The sequence below is a fragment of the Sus scrofa genome, chromosome 1 (assembly GCF_054392235.1).
Source record: "Sus scrofa isolate SSC_HxYL_T2T_F1_AM1 chromosome 1, Sscrofa_HxYL_maternal_Yorkshire_Landrace_v2.0, whole genome shotgun sequence".
In the NCBI taxonomy this organism is placed as follows: Eukaryota; Metazoa; Chordata; class Mammalia; order Artiodactyla; family Suidae; genus Sus; species Sus scrofa.
Window position 1 is genome coordinate 209,486,468 of NC_139383.1, and position 24,814 is coordinate 209,511,281.

The following is a 24,814-nucleotide window of genomic DNA, read 5'->3' on the forward strand; positions in this document are numbered from 1 at the left end:
GTTAACAAGAGCCAAGATATGGAAGCAACATAAGTGTCCCTCAACAGATGAATGGACAAAGATGATACAGAGAGAGAGTGTGTGTGTGTGTGTGTGTGTGTGTGTGTGTGTGTGTGGTTATAAAATACACACACAAAGTGAAATATTACTCAGCCATAAAAAATAAAATTTTTCCATTTGCAACAACATTAGAGGGTATTATGCTAAGTGAATTAAAAGTCAGATCAAGAAAGACAAATACTGTACAATACCACTTAAATGTAGAATATTAAAAAAAATAGTGAATACAACAAAAGATAAACAAATCATAGGTATGGAGCACAAATAGATATGGTGGTCACCAGTAAGGAGTGTGAAGGGGAGAGGGGTAAGATAAGAGTAGGGGATTAAGAGGTACAAAGTACTGTGTATAAAATAAATAAGCTATGAGGATTTACAGAATATCACCAATATTTTATAATAACTATAAAGGGAATATACATAGTCTTTAAAAATTGTGAATCGCTGTTGTATATCTGAAGCATATAATATCATACATCAACTGTACCTCAATTAAAAAAAAGAAAGAAGCATTCCCACTGTGGTGCAACGGGATTGGCAGCGTCTTGGGAGCAATGGGACGCATGCATGTTTGATCCCAGGCCTGACACAGTGGGTTAAGGATTCACCTTTGCCCCAGCTGCAGCTTAGGTTGCATCTGTGGCTTGGATCTAATCCCTGACCCAGGAAACACCATAGGCTAGGGGATCTAATCCTGGGCCCAGGAATCTCCATGGGCTATGGGGAGGCCAAAAAATAGAAGAAGAAAGAAATGAGCTATCAAGCCATGAAAAGACATGGTGAAACTTAAATGCACATTACTACCTGAAAAAAGCCAATCTGAAAGGCCACTTATTGTATGATTCCAACAATATGACATGCCAGAAAAGGCAAGATTAAGGAAATGGGAAACTATTAGTGGTTGCCAAGAGCTAAGGAAAGAAAGAGATGAATAGGTGGAACACAAAGAACTTTAAGATAATGAAAGAAATGATTCTACATGATACCACAATGGTGAATATATGTCATTACATATTTGTCAAAACTTACAGAATGTAAAACACCAAGAGTAAACCTTAATGTAACCTATAGATTTTAGGCTCTAAGTATCTTTGTAGGTTCATGTATTGTAACAAATGTACCACTGTGGTCCAGGATGCTGATAGTTGGGGAGGTTGTGTATGTGAGAGGACAGGGGATATGTAGGAACTCTCCATTACTTTCCACTCAATTTTGCTGTAAACCATAAACTGCTCTAAAAAATAAATTTATTAATTAGAAAAAATAAACAAGTAATAAATTGAGGAAGATCTAAATGAAAGGAGACATGTCAGGTACATGAATTAGAAAGTGTAATATTTTATTTTTTATTATTTTTTTAAAGGGCCACAAGTACAGCATTAGGAAGTTCTCAGGCTAGGGGTCAAATCGGAACTACAGCTGCCAGCCTAAGCCACAGCCACAGCTACGCATGATCCAAGTCATATCTGCAACCTACACCACAGCTCATGGCAATGCCAGATACTTAACCCACTGAGCAGGGCCAGGGGTCAAACCCACATTCCCATGGATACTAGTCGGATTTGTTTCGCTGAGCCACAATATGAACCCCAGAAGGTGTAATATTTTTAAAATATCAACCTTCTCAAGTTGATTTATACACTCGGTGCAATCCCAATCAATGTCCCAGACCCGTGTTTTATAGAAATTCACTAGCTAATTCTAAAATCTATGTAAACAGAAAGAGCCAAAATAATTAGAGATCTGGAAGAAGAACAGCATGAGATAACTTACACTGTGATATATCAAAAGTTAGTATAAAGCTATAGTGTTAAGAAAATTTGGTATAGGTGAAAAGATACACAATTAGAAAAATAGAACAGAAGAAAAAGTCAGATTAAGACATATATAGACACTTGATTTGTGACAAAAGTGGCACTACAGAGTAGTGGGGGAAGGAAAAGATTTTTAAATAAATGGTACCAGTTCAGTTTACCATGTGAGGACCAAAAAAAGTGAAACTTAACATTCTCCTCACACTAAACATAGAAATCTATTCTAAGTAGATCATTTATTTAAATTTTTTAGGAGGTAATATAAAGTAAAATAATATTTTTATGACTTCGGAATACAAAAAGTTTTTTAATGGGAGAAAAAAAAAAGGCCAAACTATAAAGGAAAAGATGAATATTCTGGACTACATTAAATTAGCTATTTCTATTTAAAGCAAAACACCATTGAGTGAAAATGCACGCCACAGAGTGGGAAGAAACCTAGAGCTGTAATTATACCTCTTAAATATCAATAAGAAAATATTAGGCAATCTAATTTTTAAATAATCAAAATATTTCAGCAGTATTTATAAAAGGAGCTATTCAAATAGCTAAAAGTCATATTAAACACTTGCAAACTTCATTAGTTGTTAAGGTACTATAAATTAAAACTACAATGAGATAGTACTATAGACCTATCAGATTTGTTAATATTATAAAGATTGAGAATACCAAGTGTTTGCAATGAGGTTGTCTTAGTCCTTATGGGCTGCTATAAAAAAATACCACAGACTAGATTGCTTACTAACTACAAACACTTATTCTTCACAGTTCTGGAGACAGGGCATTCCAAGATCATGGAGCCAGCATGGTCACCTTTGGATGAAAGCTCTCTTCCCTGGTTCATATCCAGTGCCTTCTAGCTATGTCCCTAAATGATGGAAAGGTGGACAGAGCTGTGTAGAGTCTCTTTTACAACAACATTGGTTCCATTTCATTCATGAGGGCTCCACCCTCATGATCTCTCCAAAGCCTACCAACTAATACTATCACATTGGACATTAGGATTTCAGTATATTGATTTGAGGTGGGGGTGGGGTGGGAACACAAACATTCAGACCATAGCAGATGTAGAGCAACTAGAACTCTCATATATTGCCAGAGGATATGTAAATTGGTAAACCACTTTAGAAGACCCACTGCCATTACCTACTAAAGCTAAAAATATGTAACTCAGGGACATAATAACAGGAGGTATATATAATATATGCACAAAGAGGTGTGTATAAGTATGTTCATATCAACATTATTCATAATAATGGCAAACTGTAAAAAACTCAGTATTTACAAACAGATAAAATATCATAGAGTCGTACAATATGATACTGTGTCTACCAACAAAAGTTAGTGAACTGTTAAAATGAGAACACAGAAGAATCCCACAAACATAATGTCAAACAAAGGAAACTGGGTACAAAGGAATGCATCCATTTCTTTTAATAATTCAAAAGCAAATAAAACTAATCTATATAGGCCAGAATAAAAGTTAGTTAGGGGGTACGAGATGAAGACAGTGATGAAAAGGGGTCATCACCAACATTCGGTCTCTAGATATGAATATGTTCACTCATGACAATTCAAAGATGTATAACTTTTGTACTTTTCTACAGGTATGTTATACTTCCTTAAAAATGTATAATAAAATTTCTATTTTAAAATCTACTGAACTTTTCTAGTAAAATGATTTTTTAAGTGAGATAATGTTGGTATGACTTGTTAATATGAGCTCATGCTGGTAGATAGAAGTCATCAACCTTTTTTTTTTTTTTTTTTTTTTTTTTTGCTATTTTAGGGCCATACCTGCAGCGTATGGAAGGTTCCAGGCTAGGATTGAATAGGAGCTGCAGCTCCAGGCTATGCCACAGCCACAGCAATGCTGGATCTGAGCCATGCCTGGGACCTGCACCACAGTCCATGGTAATGCTGGATTCTTAAACCACTGAGAGAGGCTAGGGATTGAACCCGTATCCTCATGGGTACTTTAGGGTTTGTAATCCACTGAGCCACACTGGAAACTCCCTACGTATTCTTTCTTAAATGCAAATAAAACATCTGTTTGATAATCAGTTTCTTTTATTATGATAATCAGCTTATTTGATAATAATTAGTTTCTTCACACCCTCCCTCAGATTGGCAAAAAAGGTTAAGTTTACCAACTAATAACTTCTGTAGTCAACTTTCCTTATATTTCTGTAAATTATTTGCAGTTTTTCTGATGCCTCTTTCAGTATTTCTGTTTTAGCAAAGATTAGTGCCAATTCAAAGAACAAATCATATAATACATACATAGATTTTCTTTTTGAAAAATCTAAATGAAATACTAAAATGAAATACAAGCAACCATTAAAAATACAATTGGAAAAACATAATAGATTAAAAAATGAATAAATAAATAAATAATACGGGGGGAAAAAGGTATGTAAACATACAGAAGGAATAGTAAGAACATTAAAAGATTATCTATGAGGGACAGAAATACAGTTTGCCTCAGACTTCTAGACATTAAAATCTAGAATATAATGGGATAATGATTACAGACATGGGGGGGAGTGGAAAGAAGATTATTTCTCAAATAATTTGTTTCCATTAGGCTGTTATTTATTTCAGAAGATAACAGAAAGGCGTTATTAAATATACAAAGATTCAAAATATGTTATCCAAATACCCTTATTTTAAATGCTTACCCAGGACACACTCATCTGACCAAGAATCAAAACAAAGAGCTCAATCATGACAAGTCTGGGATAAAAGACCCCACAGTGGCAAATGCTACTATTTAAACAAATGATGGTCTCAAAAAAGCTACTAAAATTATTGTAAACTCAAGTTAAAAACTCAGAATTACTTCCTAAATGAGAAGATAAATAATGTAAAAATAATTCAATCTCCCCCCCCAAAAAAAACCTTTTAAAAGCTTAGTAGCAACAGTTTTTCAATCACATACCTGATCTTATGCACCATGAATAAGAACATGAGCTTGGAGCCAAACAAACCTGGATACTACATCCCCACTATATTAACTGAGGCAAATTATTGATCTTTCTGAGCCTCTGCTTTCCCATCTATTAAATACCCACCTTTGTGTATTGCCCTGAGGATTAAATGCAAGAACAAACTAAAGCCCTTAAACATAATAGAAACTTCTATAAATAAGAGTCCAACTCCTCTCTCTGCAGCGTGTTTGCTTTCCTTAGAAATTAATTTTTCTTAGTCGACCAACAAGAAATCTTTTTTCATATTCTTTTTTTAAAAAAGTTTTATCCATGGTTAGTTACCACTTGGCCATGGCACTGTTCTTACAAGTTCATTCTTGGTTCTTAGTCCTGCCTTCCATTATATCCTTCATTTTTCTTTTTTTTTAATTTTTTATTTTTTTTTTTTTTTGTCTTTTTATCATTTTAGGGCCGCACCCATGGCATATGGAGGTTCCCAGGCTAGGGGTCTGATTGGAGCTGTTGCTTCCGGCCTACACCACAGCCACAGCAATGCCAGATCCGAGCCGAGTCTGTGACCTACACCACAGCTCACAGCAATGCCGGATCCTTAATCCACTGAACAAGGGATCGAACCTGCAACCTTGTGGTTCCTAGTCGGATTTGCTTCCGCCACGCCACGACGGGAACTCCTTCTTTTTATTTTACTTTATTTTTTTTTTTTTATACCCTTCAAAAATGTGAGCTACCTTGGAGAGCATACTGTGCAGAGACACTGCTGTATTAAATTGCCTCACGCTTTTCTTTTTTTTTTCCCTGCCCACATTCGTGGCATATGGAAATTCCCGGGCTAGGGACTGAATCCAAGCCACAACTGCAACTTGTGCCATAGCTGTAGAAACACTGGATCCTTAACCCACTACATCGGGCCAGGGATTGAACCTGCATCTCTGCTGCAACCCAAGCTACTCCAGTCAGATTCTTAAACCACTGCACTACAGCAGGAACTCCCTTTTCTCCTCTTATTGGTAGCAGCTAGAATCTTTAATACTGATATCACAGCATCAAGACCACAACAAAAACATTTGTTGTGAAATGTACATCATCAGCTAAAGTAATATTTTCTATGTCATAGATTTTTTATTCTTAAAAATCCACTTTTTCTGACTTAAATGAGGCTAAATTTTTCCTAACAAATTTAGATGGTGGAAACATCTCAGACTGTATCTTTAAATTGATTTAAGATTAACAAGAACTACATATTCACCTCAAAATTTAAAAACTCAAATTATTTCTATGCTTTCAGTAAAAGCTTTTCTTCAACTGAATGAGTGCAGAATTATATTTCATTTTCACTGACCTGTATAGAGATCAAAAGAATCTAGGAGTTCCCACTGTGGTGCAGTGGGTTAAGAATCAGTCTGTGGTGGCTTGGGTTGCTACAGAGGCCTGAGTTCAATCCCCTCAAAGCGCAACAGATTAAAGTATCCAATATTGGCACAGCTGTGGCATAGGTTTCAATCTTTGGCCCAGAAACTTCCATACACTGCAGGTGTAGACATAATTTTTTTTTAATTAAAAAAAAAGAATTTGGACCCACATAGCCCTCCATGCTAAAAAGGAACTTTATAAAACTAAATATTTAAGTTAACATTTAGATAATATTTAATTTTCAAATATCTGTCAACAAAATAAATATTTCCACATACCTGAAGTTGTAATTAACTTGCTATATCCATTTTCTCAAATTAATTGTAGAAACTGCATCAGTATCATAATTCAATAGTTCATCCCTAACAATTAGAGAGTACCCTTCTTATGATTAGTGAGTTAAGAAAATAAAAGAAACACGCATCTAATAACATACTGAATTCATCCATGGATCCAAGTTAAACCTCTATTTTCATAATTTTAGATTGTAAATTGGCAATTTTTATAACTATACAAAAATGATTTTTCATTTATAGACTCCGCCCCAGGATGCTCCTATCATGAAATTTTGAAGAGAATTAATTGTTCAAAGTACTGCTCATACTAGAATAAAGAATCAGCAAGTATTCACACTTCCCAAAATCTCACAAAATGACCCATGCTTCTTCTCTCTGAATCCTTTCTTTTCCATCTACCTGATACACAATAAAGGATAATTCCACAGGACTTGAATATTTGCTGGAAGTAGCTTTTTCAGTCAATTTGAGCAGAAAGTGAGCCTTCCCATTTTTTTATAGAAAATATATTCCATGATTTCAGAGACTGGCACTAAAGGACTTAATACATTCTATTCTTAATGTATTTGTTCAATACAGTTGAACAAATAAATGATCCACATGGACATAAAATAGATACAGAAGTTTTTATTGTTTCCATATATTTATTATTGGTGCCTGTTCTTTACAGTAGTGAAATTTTGGAAGTGTCTTTCTCAGATATTGCTAATATCATTCTTCTATATGAGCTACCTGAATCCAAAGATCACAGCCACAGTAAACTGACAAGAATTTTTTTCTCTGCTGCAATAATTTATGGAAAAAGAGAAGACATTCTTTATGGGCCTGCTTTGCTGGCAAATGCCTGGGCAATGTCCACTGTAGTCAGAACTATGCCATTAATATTAAGCAAAAGAAGGAGCAAAACCCCATAAGCTCATCTTAGCATCTTATTAGCCCTATGACCTAATAATAACTACAGATCTTGAATTCAGTAATAAAATGATCACAGAAATTCCCAGTTGCCAAAAATTTGAGAATGTAATATTGGAAAAAAGAGAACACATAAAATAAGTTCAGTAGCTGAGAGTAACTGTTAAAGTGACCTCAGCAAGAAAGAAATGAGTTGAGTCAATTTTAGTTGTGTATTTATACCCAAGAGGCAGAATTTTAAGTAAGCTAAAGTCAGTAAAGGATATTGTCAGCAGAGGTTAATATAATATCATCATAACTCAGGGCAAATGCATGGGTTCGTATAATTTTTCTCATCACTTGTATAAAAAAAAAGTCATCTGGATAGAAACTCATATTTCCCCTTTTTATTATTTTTAATCACAGTCTCTTTGGAGACTTCATATGATAAGAGAATTTTCAAAAGCTTTTTCACACATGTCCATGGGAAAAGTAAATATTGTTTTTTTCCTAAATGGAATTAATTTCCATCTTTGCTTTCATAGTTTATTAACTAGCCAGAAGCAAATTATTGGATCATTTCTATGAGAATAAATCATGATTAACACATATTATGGAGAGAAAAAAATGTGAGAGTAAGCAGTCCAACTTCTAACACCTTGGTGGCTCAGGGGAGAGGAAGTATTAATGAAGCATCTAGCCTCAGGTCACTAATTTGCATCCAAAGCAAGTGATTTAGTTCATAACTTCAGAAGTTCTTGGTCGTCTGGAGATGGTCTGATGACCTGGGTGAGGTGAGTTGCTCTGTTCTGGTCCCTGGGCACAGGTGTCCAATCAGACCTGATTGACACTTGGCAGCCTCTCAGCGCAGCTGAAACCTAAATGGGCACAGAGAGCAGAGTAGACTTTTGCACTTACAAAATAGGTTGGAGTTCTCTCTGATCTCTGAAGAGTTGAATGAAAGAAGAATGATGATCAATTCAACAGAGGGAAATGCAGAAATGGATACTTAGGCCTCATCACTTTCACCACTTTTAAAGTAACCTCTTTCCATTAGTCAATACAGATCTTCTTGTGAAACTGTTATAATGCTTGTCTGCTATAACTGTGAACTTAAAGGAATTCCTCAAGCAGTGCAATTTGCTCTAGAGAAGGTAGAATGAAAGTCTATAGTCATATGCCTAATTTTCTAATCCTTACATTTAGACAAAGATTATTATAAACTCTTAATTCCTTTTTCCAAATAATGCTTAACACACAATATTCTTTTATTTTGTAACTAAACATACACAAGACACATAAACATATGAGAGTTGAGAGAAAAACAGTCCAAGATAAGTATGGACTAAATATGGCAATATTTCCCATAAAGTTCTAGTGCTACTAGATAAACAAACAATGAAAAGTTAATATGAGTATATTACTCTTATACAAAATAAGAGAAAAATATACTGCATGACATATTTAATTTTTTAAAATTTTGTTAAAAAATAATTAGAACAGTTTTTAATAGCTCTTACCAAGTAAACAATCAATAAATAAATAATATTAATTTTATGTATTTATTGCCAATTTTTACTGTCAAGAAAGAATATCTTTCCATTTTTTTTTACTTTTTTTTAATAGCATATAATTGCAGTCAATAGTCCATATTTCTCCTGAATTTCAGAAGAGCAGCATGAATTTAGTTTCTTACTTCACACATACAAACAGCCTACATCCTTTTTTCCCAACACCAATGTTATGAGAGGGGATAACAACTCTATTGTGGAGTTTTCAGGATGGGAGGATGTATTAGAAATCACAGTATGTAAGGTGAATACAACTGGATCCAGAAAACAGCCAGTTTATTCATATATTAAGGTACATTGCAAGAGGGTTTTATTTGGATACATAGCCACAATAGAAATCCACAATCACTGATTTTTTTAATGTTTTACAAAATCTCCACTGTCTAATCAAAAAGCAATTTTATAAAATGCTACTAACCATACTGTTGTCCAGTCTGGATTCATAAGGATTAAATCCCCTATTTAGTTTTACATTTTTCTTCCTAAAATTTATGAACTCGATTACAAATCACTGCTGAGTGACATTCAGAAGATATTGCAAGGGCGTCTACTCTACCTCTCTTGTCAAATGTGTTTCTGCAGAAGGATTATTGATGGAAGCCTGAGACACAGATGAAGAGGAATTAGAGCTGTGAGGTATAGAATTGCAGAAATTGCATCTATACAAACAGCTGAAAGCAAGATGATATTCTGTTCAAATGTTTCCTATTTCAGAGAACTCTCCAGAGTCCCATTTACTCCTGACAAGTACTAACAGTGCTTACAAGTTTTCTTCAACCTGGCAAATTGCTCAAATTAAGAAAATATTTTTAGTTAAAAAGAAAGCTGTATCAGAACTTGAAGGCTGAATAAAGACTGAAAAGAATTTCATCAGACAATAAGAGCTAACTCTGGTGCCTTAATCTGCAAAATAAAACTATGAAATAACATTCTTGTTTAATGCAAAAGTATAGGCATACTTCATTTTATTGTGCTTTTGCTTTATTGAGCTTCACAGATACTGTATTTTTTACAAAATGAAGATTTGTAGCAACCCTATGGTCAGCAAGCTCTCAGTACTATTTTTCCAACAGCTTTTGCCCACTTCATGTCTCTGTGTCACATTTTGGTGATTCTCACATTACTTTGAACTTTTTCATTATTATTGTATTTGTTATGGTGATCTGTGATTGGTGACCTTAGATGGTACATCGTAATTATTTTGAGGCTCCACAAACTGCACTCATATAAGACAGCAAACTTAATCAATAAATGTCTGTGTTCTGATTGTTCCACCAACCAACCAGCTGTATCCTATTTCTCTTTCCTCTCCTTGAGCCTTTCTATTCCCTGAGACACAACAATGTTGAAATTGGGCCAGTTAATAACTCTACACTGACCCCTAAGTGTTCAAGTGAAAGGAAGTTTCACATCTCTTACTATACCCAAAAGCTAGAAATGATTAAGATTAGTGGGAAAGCATGTCAATAACTGATAAAGGCCAAAAGCTAGGCTTCTTGCCCCAGATGATTAGCCAAGTTATAAATGCAAAGGAGGGAGTTCCCGTTGTGGCTCAGTGGAAACAAATCTGACTAGGAACCATGAGGTTGAGGGTTCAATCCCTGGCCTCGCTCAGTGGGTTAAGGATCCAGCATTGCTGTGGCTGTGGTGTAGGCTGGCAGCTGTAGCTCTGATTCAACGCCTAGCCTAGGAAACTCCATATGCCACAGGTGCAGCTCTAAAAAGATAAATACATGCATACATACATACATACATACATACGTAGGAGAAGTTTTTGAAAAAAAATTAAAGTGCCAATCCAGTGAACACATTAATGATAAAGAAAGCAAAACAGTATTATTGCTGAAAGGGAGATAGTTTTAATGGTCTAGACAGAAGGTCAAACCAGCCACACCATTCTATTAAGTCAAAGCCTAATACAGAGCAAGGGCCCTCTCTTCAATTGTCTAAAGGCTGAGAGAGGTGAGGAAGCTGGAGAAGAAAAGTTTGAAATGAGCAAAAGTTGAGTCATAAGGTTTAAGAAAAGATGCCATCTCCATAATATAAAAGTGCAAGGTGAAGCAGCAAGTGCTAATGTAGAATCTGCAGCAACTAATCCAGAAGGTCTAGCTAAGATCATTAATGAAGATGGCTACACTAAACAACAGATTTTCAATGCAGACAAAACAGTCTTCTGCCATAGAAGACTCTCACACCAAAAGAGAAGTCAATGTCTGGTTTCAAGGTTTCAAAGGACAGGCTGACTCTCTTGTCAGGAGCCAGTATAGTTGGTGACTTTAAGTTGAAACCAATGCTCATTTACCATTCTGATAAATCCTAGGGCACTTAAGAATTAACCTACTAAATCCACTCTGCTTGCGCTCTCTAATAGGAAGCCTGGTTGACAGCATATCTGTTTACAACATGGTTTGCTGAGTATTTTCAGCCCACTATTGAGATCTAATGTTTGGAAAAAAGATTCCTTTCAAACTATTACTGCTCATTGACAATGCATCTGGTTCACCCAAGAGCTCTGAAAGAGGTATACAATGTGATTAATGTTGTTTTTATGCCTGCTAACACAACATCCATTTGGTAGCCCATAAAACAAGGAGTAATTTAGACTTTCAAGGGTTTCCCGTTGTGGTTCAACAGGTTATGAACCCAACTAGTATCCATGAGGATGTGGGTTGATCCCTGGCCTTGCTCAGTGGGTTAAGGATCCAGTTTGGTTGCCATGAGCTGTGGTGTAGGTCGCAGACACGGCTTGGATCTGCCATTGCTGTGGCTATGGCATAGGCTGGCAGCTGCAGCTCTGATTCCTCCTAGCCTGGGAAATTTCATATGCTGCAGGTGCAGTTCTAAATAGCAAAAAACAAACAACAACAAAAACAAACAAAAAAAAAACTGTTAGACTTTCGAGTCTTTTTATTTTAGAAATACAATTCATAAGGCTATGCTGCTATAGATAGTCATTCCTCTGATAGATCTGGGCAGTCAATTGAAAAGCTTCTGCAAAGGATTCACCATTCTAGATGGCATTGAGGACATGTGCGATTTGTGGTAAGAGGTCAAAATATCAACACTAACAGAAGTTTAGAAGTTGATTCCAACCCTCTTAGATGATTTGATGGGTTCAATTCAGTGAGGAAATAATTGCAAATGTGTTGGCAATAGCAAGAGAGCTAGAATTAGAAGTAGAGCTGAAGATGTGATTGAATTGTTGCAGTCTCATGAGGAGCTGCTTCTTATGGATAAGCAAAGTAAGTCATTTCTTGAGATAGAATTTACTCCTGCTGAAGGTGCTGTAAAGACTGCTGAAATGACAACAAAAGGTTTAGAATATGACATAAACTTAGCTGATAAAGCAGCTCCAGGGCTTGAGAGGACTGACTTCAATTTTGAAAGAATCTCTACTGAGGGGAAAGTGCTATCAAACAGCACTGCATGCTACAGAGAAATCATTTGTGAAAGGAAGAGTCAATTGATGTGGCAAACTTCATTGCAGTCTTATTTTAAGACATTTTCACAGCCATCCAACCTCCCACAATCACCACCCTGATCAGTCAGTAACCATCAATACTGAGACAAGACTCCCCACCAGCAAAAAAAAAAAAAAAAAAAAAAAACTTGCTGTAGGCTCAGATGATGGTTAGCATTGTTTAGCAATAAAGTATTTTTTAATGAATGTATGTACATTGGTTTTTTTAGACATAATGCTATTTAACATTTAATGGACTACATTATAGTGTAAACATAACTTTTACGTGTACCAGGAAACCAAAAAATTCATGAGACTCACTTTATTGTGATATTTGCTTTATTGTGGCAATATGGAACTGAACCCACAATATCTTTGAGAAACTGTTCAAGAAAATTAGTCATAAGCCAGAACCAAAAGATAACAATGGATTCTTTACAGATGACTCTAAACTATCTGCATGGATAAAGCACAAGGAATACATTTCGGAAAATATGTAATTGCAAATGTCCATTTCCCTGAAACAACTCACTCTCCCATTACCATATACATATATTTTTTTCCCCCTGAGTGTGAATTATAGGATTTCCCAAAGTATGTTTTCAAGATCACTTGCTCAACAGGATGTTTATAAAAATTTCTTGATAAAGGACACCAATTTAAAATGAGAGAATTATTGAACCATTCCCTAATTAATTACCTTTTTCACGGCAGGACTCCTCAATTTTTCAGATGCTAATGTATATTGTATTAATCTATGGTAGGAACATAACAACTTAGCATTTCCAAACTTATTTGACAATGGATCTTTTTTTTTTTTTTCATGGAATGCCTCTGACTACCATTCTAAGGATAGTAGGTTTGGGGTTGAGAATATTCGCATAGAAAGTCACTGGCTGTTTTTCCAAAGACCAGCATCACCAGTTATTTGACTTTGTGGGAAATGCACAGCAAGATAAAAACATATTGTCTCAGTGACTGCAATTTTATCCCCACCTTTCCACACCAGCACTCTCCACCCCAGTCAGTCACATTAGTAGGCTCACTATCAGTCAGATAATCACAGCATATTCATATAATCACAGATATTCATGCTGGCCACTCATACCAGCATCCTCCCCTGAAAACGTACCTTAGATGTGAAAAGTAACATCCTTTTCAATTTTTATAATGGCTTCTCTTATTTTTGCTTGCAACATACTATTACTATGCTGAAAGATTGTTACTTATGTCCCATAAATCTTCCTGCCTTCTCTTAGCAGTTACCTTTCATGTAATAACCAGAATACTTTTGCCAAATTCTGTTCTCCTGGGAAAAAAAAAATTCTCTCATAGATTCCCTTTTTTTTTAAATAAAAAAAAAAGAAAGAAAAAGAAGAAGTCTAGTTTAGGTTACTTCTTGTTTATTTAACAAATAAAAGTGAAAGTTTTCACCTGTTTGGAAAAAATATTGTGTTCCTACAGGATGTATGTGGCAGTCATTTGCTTGGGAAATAAAACCATCACTGAAGTGACTGACACTTTTTAAATGTCACTGAAAGTGACATTTCAGTTTTCATTTTTATCTCTCCATTTAATGAGCACTGAGCAAGAGATCTTGCTCAGAACTTTATATTTACTGTCTCAATATATCCTCACAACATCCCATATAGAAGTCATTCATGTTATGGATGGGGAAACTGAGTCTCAGAGAAAATAAGCTAATCACTGAAAGTCCCAGTTACTAAGTGATGAGCTGATCTTTGAACCTCTGTCTGATGTGAAAGGTTCCTGACATTCTCAGGATACCAAGCAGACATCTAGGTCATTGTTTCTAACAATCCTTAGTAAAGCAACAATTACATGTTATCTTGGCATTTAGTAAGAAATGCAAGGATCTTTCCAATTCCAGCCTTCCTCAAAAAAGAGGATTGAAGCTCCTGTGAAACTGGGCCCAAACAAAGAGAATGAAACAAAAACAGAACGACCCCAGGAAGAACAGAGGGGGGGTGACAACCACCTTAGATCTTAGATACCCTACATTCAGCTTATTTTAGAGCCAACTAAGCTATACTGCCTCTTCTAATGTTATTTATGAAATTATCTTTCTGAAAATGTAGTACAGTAAGTCCTTATAAAAGCATCAAAGTTTTCTGAGTTCCCATCATGGTGCAGTGGTAACGAACCCAACTAGTATCCATGAGGATGTGGGTTCCATCCCTGGCCTCACTTAGTGGATTAAGGATCCAGCACCACCATGAACTGTCATGTAGGTCACTGGTACGGCTTGGTTCCTGCATTGCTGTGGCTGTGGCACTGGCTGGCAGCTACATCTCCGATTACACCCCTAGCCTGGGAACTTCTATGTGCTACAAGTGCAGCTCTACAAAGACCAAAAAAAAAAAAAAAAGAAAGAAAGCATCAAAGTTTTCATGTAAGGGATCCTACCAACAAACCCTGGTTAATAAATCTTGACTGTGAAGTGAAATGCAAGAGAATTATTGTGTAAGAAATGCCCCTTTTTCAGCAAATGTGCTGACCAGTCAGGCTGCATGATATCAGTGTTAATAATTAGGCACAACTGAAAGGTCAAGAGAGCTAGAAATGCAGCTGAGGCCACTATAGTGTGAGTTTGTTAAATGACTTTCTCTTTAAAAAGGGAAAAAAAAAAAACACATCAAATATCAAATATCTTGGCTATGTGATGCCTTAATCCATTTCTCTGCCTCACTTGATCTATCATGTCTTGGCCATGGCAATGCCTAGGAAAAAACAATCTACGAGTCTAAGAATAATTAGACTTTAAGTCTTGAATATTTGAGGCTCCCTATAAAAAAGATTGACTTGCTTCTGCTAATCAGAACAAAAGAAGATGGAAATACAAATTAACATTTATTGATTACCTAGCATGTGCCAGGAACGCTGCAGGTATTTTGATTATATTATTGTATTAATCCTTACAATATTATAAAATAGGTGTTCTGCAAATGAGAATTACTAATGGAGTGATGCCCATGCCCTTCAACCCCTGTGAAGTGTGCAGGCTCAGCCAGGGTTCAACCTGAGATTTGCTGGCTGCAGAGACTGTGCTCACTCCACTACTCATTCTGCATTCCTTGGGTTATTTTCAATGTCCTGACCACCCTGTAGCATCAGAGAATGCTTTTAAAGCTAGAGGAGAACATAGAGATATCCTAAGTAACCGCCCAGTTTACACATGAGAAAATTTAACCCTCAGAGGATTTATAATTTAATCCAAATCAAAAGCTTCTTGGTGCCAGAATGGGAAATTACACAATCCCTTGATTCATACTAATTTCGTATTTTTACTATTTCCCGACTCCCTTGCTGTCTTTTTAAATGATGGTTAAAATAAGGTTTACCACATTTTACAAACCCAGAGGATACTGTTCATATTTCAGCACAGCATCCCAGGTTGAAGTCATTTGTCTTTTGTTTTTTAATATAACAGTAGTAAAATATTCACCTTTTAAAAAATAGCTAAGGTGAAAAAGTGTTTGTGTGAAAATAGCCAAGATCATTATTGTATGCATAAAAGCCTACCAAGGTCATAAGGATTACACTGGGGTATCCAATGGTCTTCCCTCTGTCTAAGCTTGACCCCATGCTGACACTTAACATACTCTTGGGAATCTTTCAAAATTCTGTCTGTATATCATTCCTTCCATGAGGCATTGTTGAGAACCACTTCACCATAGCTCCCCTCACCCCAAAATTAATTACTTTATACTCTGGTTACTTCAGCACTGTGCATAAAATTTCATTATTTATACTTACTAAACAATATTGCAATTTATTTTGCTTGTATGCTTACTCTCATTGTCGGAATGTACATAGTGCATTTTATTTATCTCTGTATACTCAGAACCTGATACAGCAATTGGCTGTAAAGGTGCTCAATAGATATGCTTGAAATTAGTTGAACTGCATTGAACTGGCCTGCCCTGAATGGAACTGTACTAAATTTATTTAAATTTAATTGGCAGTTGTTACAATCTGATTAATCGTATTATATCATTAACATCCCAAGTCTTGCTGAATTAGTAAAACACTTTGAGTTAAATTTTTAGAACTACTTTACTGAGAAAAAAATTTGTTGACTCCTGTTTGCAATGTCAGGAATGCACAGGTAAAAGAAGGATGAAAGCTAGCATAGAGGGTCCTCATGCTTCTGCAAGTTGGGTTACTCAGGTAAGAATTTAAGGTGTTCTTCACACTTTGGCCTGACACTCTGGCTGGATTACGATACACACTAGAAGCACAGAGAGGCACAGAAGCAGAAAATTAGACATGCCACACATCTAAATATAGTACATGAGAGAAAAATCTAAGGTTCTAAAGAAAGCAAAGCAGAGGAATTCTTTACTTTTGTCTCTCACTGGTAAACTGACAAACATTCTTGTCAAACAGCTTCATGAAATTATTCTAAAATTGGTTTTAATACATTTTAATTATTTATTTTTTAAAATATAAAATTTTATGGTATATTTTTGGTGGGTAAAGTTGCTCAGCTAAACCAGAGACAAGTTTTATGTTTCTGATGGCTTTGAGGGTGAAACTACATGGCAAGAGATCTTCATTCTACATGGATGCAATGCACATACCTCACAGAGAGATGCCAGAGTGACATACCACATAAAGAAATAGAATATGTGACCCATCATAGTGAAGTAGAGAGGAACCATGCAATAGACAAACACAAATCTAGAATCTTGAATGCTACAGTATAGAGATGGTGATGGAGATGATCTCCTTTACATGGCTGAAAGGAGGAAAAATTCTAGAATATTTAAGACTAGAAGTTATACACTATTAATTTATATTTTCTTATCCTAGGAAAATCTACATCCCTTTGAAAAAAATTAATGTGCATATATGTTTGTCAGAGGACCAGACAAAAATTTAAACTCTGATTCTTATGGTGATAGGGAAATGTAAATTTCAGGACTTCAAGAAGCAGAGACAAATTCATGGCCTCCCTTTGCCAGAATTACTAGGAGACTCATGGAGGTTTAATAGCTGTAGTGGAGATAAGCACCTTGTAAATGAGAAATTCCTGTTTGGAAGAACAATATTCCTGCAGGAGTAAAGTTCCAGTACCATGGATCCTACACCATTTAGAATTTATATATCATGGATAGATAGATTTATTTCAAATCTGGGATTTGGGTACATCAAAAAGATAGTAAGTCTTGATATAAGACTAATATGAGTAAGTTGCAGTTTATAAAACTTAAGAATTTTTGAGACATATATAACTATTTAAGATTTTCTGAGATACATATAAATAGTGCCTAGATATACTTCAGCAAAAACATGCTCTTTGAAAGTAAACTTCAACTGCATGACTGAATGGTCTTAATACAGAGCTACTCTTTTGCATTCTTTAATTTTTTTCTATTGCAATCACTTCCATGTCTTAAATTTTACTGTGGGAAACATGCGATCACAAAGATGAGGATGTAAAGTTCCTGATGTTAGTACAAGTTATTTTCAGAGTCAAATTCGAGAAGAGAATAAATCTCTTAAATTTTACTCTGCAGGCTCAACATTAAAGTGATATACACATCACACTTACTCAGTGCTTTTATTCAGGAAATAAAAAAGGAAGCCAGCAAATGACTCTGACATTCCCTACTTCTGAAAAAGTCTCAATCCCTGCAGCATATCTATTAAGAAGAAAAATACAAAAGTCCAGTTTATAAGGTTTAATGATTTGATTTTTGAGGAAAAAGCAGCATAAAATACTGTTTATGATTTTGACCCTCATGCAACTCTAGGTCAAAATAGGCAAAATTTAAAAAATAAAATTTGTTTCACTGGGAGGCAGGATAGTAGCAAAGGCTGAGGGAGATGAGGCGTGAGATACCAGAGTTGGGGATCTACCTGTATAGAGGTGTTAGTTGAAGGCATGAGTGAGATCTGACAGAAATGGCCTTGGATTCTCAGACCAAGGAATAGTGAGAAGCAAAGCACACAGATTCATAATGAAACACTGTAGCCACTATTTTTGCAGGGGGCAAAGAAGGACGTCATTAGGCAGCTGATTTCCTCTTTATCCCTACTGAGTCTGAATGCTGGGCTGGTTCCCATTCTGGTGATTGTTCTCACATAGTTTTTCAGCAACATCAGGCTCCTAAGTCACAGACAGTGTGTGCCAAACTCAGACATGCAGGGAAATGTTGAGATAATGACCTAAGAGAGAAGGACAATGCTAAGTTACCTTCTGAGGCAAACCATACTACAAAGTAATTTTGTTGTCTCTAATTCTTTCTTGCTGTTTGGCTAATACTCTGAATATTCTCTATTTTTAAATCAACCAGGCTTTTCAAACCAATGGCTAGATGTTTCAACATTTTACATTTTTACTTTTTTCACTCAGAAGCATCTTCCCTTGAATTTGATCAGAAAAAAATTTCATCAAACAGAGCTTTTATGTTTTTTAAAACAGAAGTGTCAATATATTTCTCTCGATGTTTCATAAATATACATGCATACATGTATACATATACATGCATGCATCACTCCCTTCTGTCCAGGCTACCTTTTCCCACTACTAGTGAACTATGAGCCAAATATCATTTGACCTTTACTATGGTTATAAATTTCAACCTTCATTCATTCATTCAATGAATACTTTTGTGAGTCATTACAGCTAGATACATGAAAATAGACAAACAAACAGTGCTCTTGCCCTCATGTAACCTCACTCTGGAGTTTACATTCAGAACATATATCTTTCTCCTAATAGTACATTGTGATTTAAAAAAAAAAAAAAGAAAAAAGAGGAAGGGATGGAAAACAAATGTAAAACAATGTTTATTGTTTTTCTATTAGGAAAGAAAACAAAAAAACTTTAAAATATTGCAGCCATTTCAAAGTCTTTTGATTACTTTAGCAGCAACATGTAATTATGTTTCTCTAATTCTCTCATCTTCTAATCATATGTCTAATAGCTGATTAGACATATGTCTACATGACCCTGAAAAATATGGGCAGGTACACTATAATATATGACATAGATTCAAAACATCTCTGGATACATTAATCCATTCCTTCTTCCAACAACTATTTTGGCTGTCCTCTATGTTGCAGGCATTCTTCTAGTTCTTCAGATTCAGCGGTGAATAGCACCCTGTCATCTTAAAGCATAAGGCTTGATGTTTGGGCCCAAAAGCCAGTCAGTACGCCCCAGCAGAGACTTTCTTTAAGAGACTAGCAGAACCAGTGTAACTAGTAGCCTCCCCAAGTGACTATCACTTTCATCATTTTCCTCTTCTTTCATAAAAAGAAAGTCACAGAAAATTAGAGTTGAATGGTATATCAGAGTTTTTCTAGATTATCTACTCAAATGTCTTCTTTTTATACTCAATGATTTTATTACATTTATAGTTGTACAGTGATCATCACAACCAAATTTTATAGCATTTCCATCCCAAACCCTCAGTGCATCCCCCACTGTCTCATTTGGAAACCATAAGTTTTCAAAGTCTGTGAGTCAGTATCTGTTCTGCAAAGACGTTCATTGTGTCCTTTTTTTAGATTCCACATGTCAGTGATAGCATTTGATGTTGGTGTCCCGTGGTCTGACTGACTTTGCTTAGCATGATAATTTCTAGGTCCATCCATGTTGCTAAAAATGCCATTATTTTGTTCCCTTTAATGGCTGAGTAGTATTCCATTGTGTATATGTACCACATCTTCTTGATCCACTCCCATGTCTTGGCTATTGTATAGAGTGCTGCAATGAACCTTGGAGTACATGTGTCTTTTCGAGTCATGGTTTTCTCTGGATAGATGCCCAGGAGTGGGATTGCTGGATCAAATGGTAGTTCTATTTTTAGTTTTCTGAGGACTCTCCATACTGTTTTCCACAGTGGTTGTACCAGTTCACATTCCCACCAACAGTGTAATAGGGTTCCTTTTCCACGCCCTCTCCAGCACTTAATTGTTTGTAGACTTTTTGATGTTGGCCATTCTGGTGACTGTAAGGTGGTACCTCATAGTGGTTTTGATTTGTATTTCTCCAATAATTAGTGACATTGAACATCTTTTCATGTATTTTTTGGCCATCTGTATATCTTCTTTGGAGAATTGTCTGTTTAGATCTTCTGCCCATTTTTTGATGGGGTTGTTCGGTTTTTTTGGTATTGAGCTACAGCAGGTGTTTATAAATTTTGGAGATTAATCCCTTGTCCGTCGATTCACTTGCAAAGATTTTCTCCCATTCTGTGGGTTGTCTTTTCATTTTGTTTAGGGTTTCCTTTGCTGTGCAGAAACTTTTCAGTTTAATTAAGTCCCATTTGTTTATTTTTGTTTTTATCGTCATTACTCTGAGAGGTGGATCTGAGAAGATGTTGCTGTCCTTTATGTCGGAGAGTGTTTGGCCTATGTTTTCCTCTAAGGGTTTTATAGTATCCGGTCTTATGTCTAGGTCTTTAATCCATTTGGAGTTTATTGTTGTGTATGGTGTTAGGGAGTGTTCTAATTTCATTCTTTTCCATGTGGCTGTCCAGTTTTCCCAGCACCACTTGTTGAACAGGCTGTCTTTTCTCCATTGTATATTCTTGCCTCCTTTGTCATAGATGAGTTGGCTGTAGGTGTGTGGGTTGAATTCTGGGCTTTCTATCCTGTTCCACTGATCTATATTTCTGTCTTTGTGCCAGTACCATAGGGTTTTGATGACTGTTGCTTTGTAGTATAGTCTGAAGTCTGGGAGCCTGATTCCTCCAGCTCCGTTTTTCTTTTTCAGGATGTCTTTGGCTATTCTGGGTCTTTTGTGCTTCCAAAGAAACTTTAAAATATTTTGTTCGAGTTCTGTGAAAAATGTCCTTGGTAATTTGAGATGGATTGCATTGAATCTGTAGATGGCCTTGGGTTAGCATAGTCATTTGGATAATATTGACTCTTCCAATTCAAGAGCATGGTCTGTCCTTCCATCTGTTTGTGTCATTATTCAGCAAGGCTCTCATTCATATATGTAGGAGAAATCAAACCTTCACAGATAAGAAAAAGCTAAGAGAATGCAGCAACATTAAACTAGCTTTACAACAAATACTAAAGGAACTTATCTAGACAGAAAAGAAAAGGCCACAACCATAAACAAAAATACCACAAATGGCAAGACTCACAAGTAAAGATATATATACAGTAAAGATACGAAATCATCCATGCACAGTTATGCCAACAAAATCAGAAATCATGAGAAAAGGAGGGTACAAATGCAGGACACTGGAGATGTACTTGCAATTAAGAGACCAACAACTTAAAACAATCTCATATATATATATATATATATATATATATATAGAGAGAGAGAGAGAGAGAGAGAGAGAGACTGTGATATGAAAACTTCAGAATAACAGCAAACCAAAAATCTACAATTGATACACAAACAAATAAGAAAAATCAACTAAAAAAAAAATACAACACTAAAGACAGTCATCAAACCATACTCAAATGTCTTTTATTTGTAGATGTATGAATGAGGGCCAGAGGTTTTAATTAACATCCAAAGATCATTCAGCAGATTATGATAATAACAAGATAGTAGAGAAATATTCAGTGTATGCATGTATGTGTACATGTATGTGCTGAGGGAATACACAAATACCATGCTGGCTCAAAAACGAGTAGCCCTCCACTTCCTTAAAAACTATTTTCTGCATTGTTCCCAATAATAAACTTGCTCTTTTACTGTTCAGAGGACTTCTCATTTACCACTAAATGCTTCTTTAAGATCTTAGACTTGGCAAACAATGAAAACCCTGCAAATTTTTTTCATCTCTTGATGTCCCTTCCATAAATTAATTAAGATAACTCATTTTCTTCCACATTTCCCATAATCCAGAAAATGAGAATCAAATGTAATTTTTAAAACTCAGTAAAAAAAAACCTTTGACTTTCTCTTTTACAACTGCCTGTTTTTGATCCTCTGAAAAATACAAGGCAAACTTCCAACACAGACAAGTTAATGTTATATCCTAACTATATTTAAAATAACTCAATCATATTCATTAATACAATGATAGTGAGAAGCCCCCACATTTAGTCTCAAACAATATGAGGTCATGAGCATCTGAGGGAATCATGCACTACTGGTCATTAATCTTAATTTCAGAAATTACATTTGAAGATTTAATTCTCTTTTCCTATGTCTAGACAGGCAATGAGGAATAATCTTTTCAGCTTTAATTGCATTTACTCCTATGACTTCATAAAAAGGACAATTCTAGTTACTATTTGCAAAAGAAAAAAAAGATCATATGTAATTCTCATTATCACATTATAGTTGTCAGTAACCCCAACAGCTAGGCCTCCATGGGAGACATAAAAGAAATATAAAACAATGTTTCTATCCTTCATAAAAGTTACGGTATTTATCAATAAATTGTTTATTATCTGCTATGATTACAAAGGAGCGCCATGCTGGAGTTCCAATTGTGGCTCAGTGGTTAATGGACCCAACTAGTATCCGTGAGGATGAAGGTTTGATCTCTGGCCTTGCTCAGTGGGTTAAGGATCCAGCATCGCTGTGAGCTATGGTATAGGTTGCAGACACGGCTAGGATCTGGTGTTGCTGTGGCTGTGACTTAGATCAGCAGCTACAGCGCCAATTCGACCCCTAGCCTAGGCACCTCCATATGCCACAACTGCAGCCCTAAAAAGACAATTAAAAAAAAAGGAGGGCAATGCAGTTTTTCCTCACATAGCTTAGCTTCTATTTAAAGATGTAAGGTGTATTATTTTGCTAGGGCTATCATAACAAAAACCACAAACTAGGTAGCTTAAACAATGGAAATCTATTTTCTCACAGTTCCAGAGGCTGTAAGTCCAAGATCAAGGTTTAGTAGGTTGGGTTTTTCTTGAGGCCTCTATCCTTGGCTTGCAAGTGGCCACCTTCTCATTTGTCTCATAGTGTCTTTCTTATATGCACATATATGTCTGATGTTTCTCCATGAATCCAAATGTCCCCTTCTCATAGGGACACCAGTCAGATTGGATTAAGGCATACCCTAAAGACCTCAGGTTAACTTAACTGTTTAAAAGCCCCGTCTCCAAATATAGTTCTGAAGTACTAGCAGTCAGGACTTCAACATGTAAACAACACAAGGCATTGCATATAAATGCCGTAAAACATAATATATTATAGTGACTCAAGAGAAGATGCTGGTTGGAACACTGGTAAGGCTCTGTACCAGGGAACAGAACAAGTGAAAAGGAAGAAAAATAACATTTATTGATTACCCATTATGCAACAGCATCTGTGCTAGATACTTTACATGTGCTATCATGCATAAAACCCGTGGAAATCACAACCCAACCAATTATCTCCATTTTATAAATGAGGAAACTGAGGCTCAAGGAGAGGAAGAGAATTCCCAAGGTAATGCAGCTAGAATATGATGAGGTCATGTTAAGTATTTAGATGTGTCATCAAAGCTTATCTGCCCATCACAAGAATATACTTTTCCCTGGTGTAAGTCCTGGTTCTGCTATTCACTAGTTTCTCAAGGACACTTCACTTACCTGACCTGGGATTCAACTTTCTAATCAATAAAATAAGAAGTGTCTTTATCCATTAAGTTTTTATAATTTCTTTTTATTTATTTTTTGATCTTTTTTAATGAATTTTATTACATTTATAGTTGTACAACGTAAAATTTCTTGTTATACCTTTTTCCTTATTGTAAAGGTATTATAATCCATCACATACACTTTGGAAATTAGGGAAAATATGGAAAAAAGTAAATGCGATATACCCCTCTAATAAAAGCACTATAAATCTTTTGGTAATATTCATTTCTGGTCCCATCACCCTAAACATGGAAAGGTGGAGTTTCTTTCTTATATCGCTAATTTTTGAAGAAAAGCAAGTGGCTATATCATTATAGGACACGATCAGACTAGCAAAATAGAAGAAGACAGAGAGAACAATGACGTTCTAAGAGCCCCTTCGTTATACGTATAAGGTTTGTCTTCTGAATGCTTATGCATGAGGCAGGACTGGCCTGTGTCATTTACACACACAAACACACACATATACACACAAACACCAGTTTTATGAAAAAACAAACTGAATGGTATCTAAGGGCAAAAGAAAGACCCTAACCTAGAGGGAATAGCCAAAGGGTAAAGACAAATGGATATTAAGGAAGAAGGAAAAGCAACCCAGACAGAAAAGACTCCTTGGTCTCTATCCAAATGGACTCGTAATGGACCTAAAAGTAACCAGAGGCAAAAGGCAAACTACTATATTGCACCGTTATCTGGCCTTTGTGTATGCATTTGATTATCTAAGACTTTCCAACAATGGACCATATGCCCTTCCAAAAATTAAGGGCATGGCAAAGTGGTTATA

General features: G+C 35.7%; 1 protein-coding gene across 2 annotated transcripts in view; it reads right to left on the bottom strand.

Moving 5' to 3' along the window:
* Nucleotides 1–24,814, bottom strand: part of LOC146406973 (uncharacterized) — a 345,508-nt gene that overhangs the window by 149,565 nt on the left and 171,129 nt on the right. Inside the window, exon 3 of one of the 2 annotated variants that reach the window (XR_014832199.1) lies at nt 6,369–8,300. The exons of the other annotated variant lie outside the window; for it this stretch is intronic. The gene's annotated coding sequence lies outside the window, so the exon portion shown is untranslated. Of the gene's footprint in view, nt 1–6,368; nt 8,301–24,814 lie in introns of those variants that run through there. 2 annotated transcript variants of the gene reach the window in all.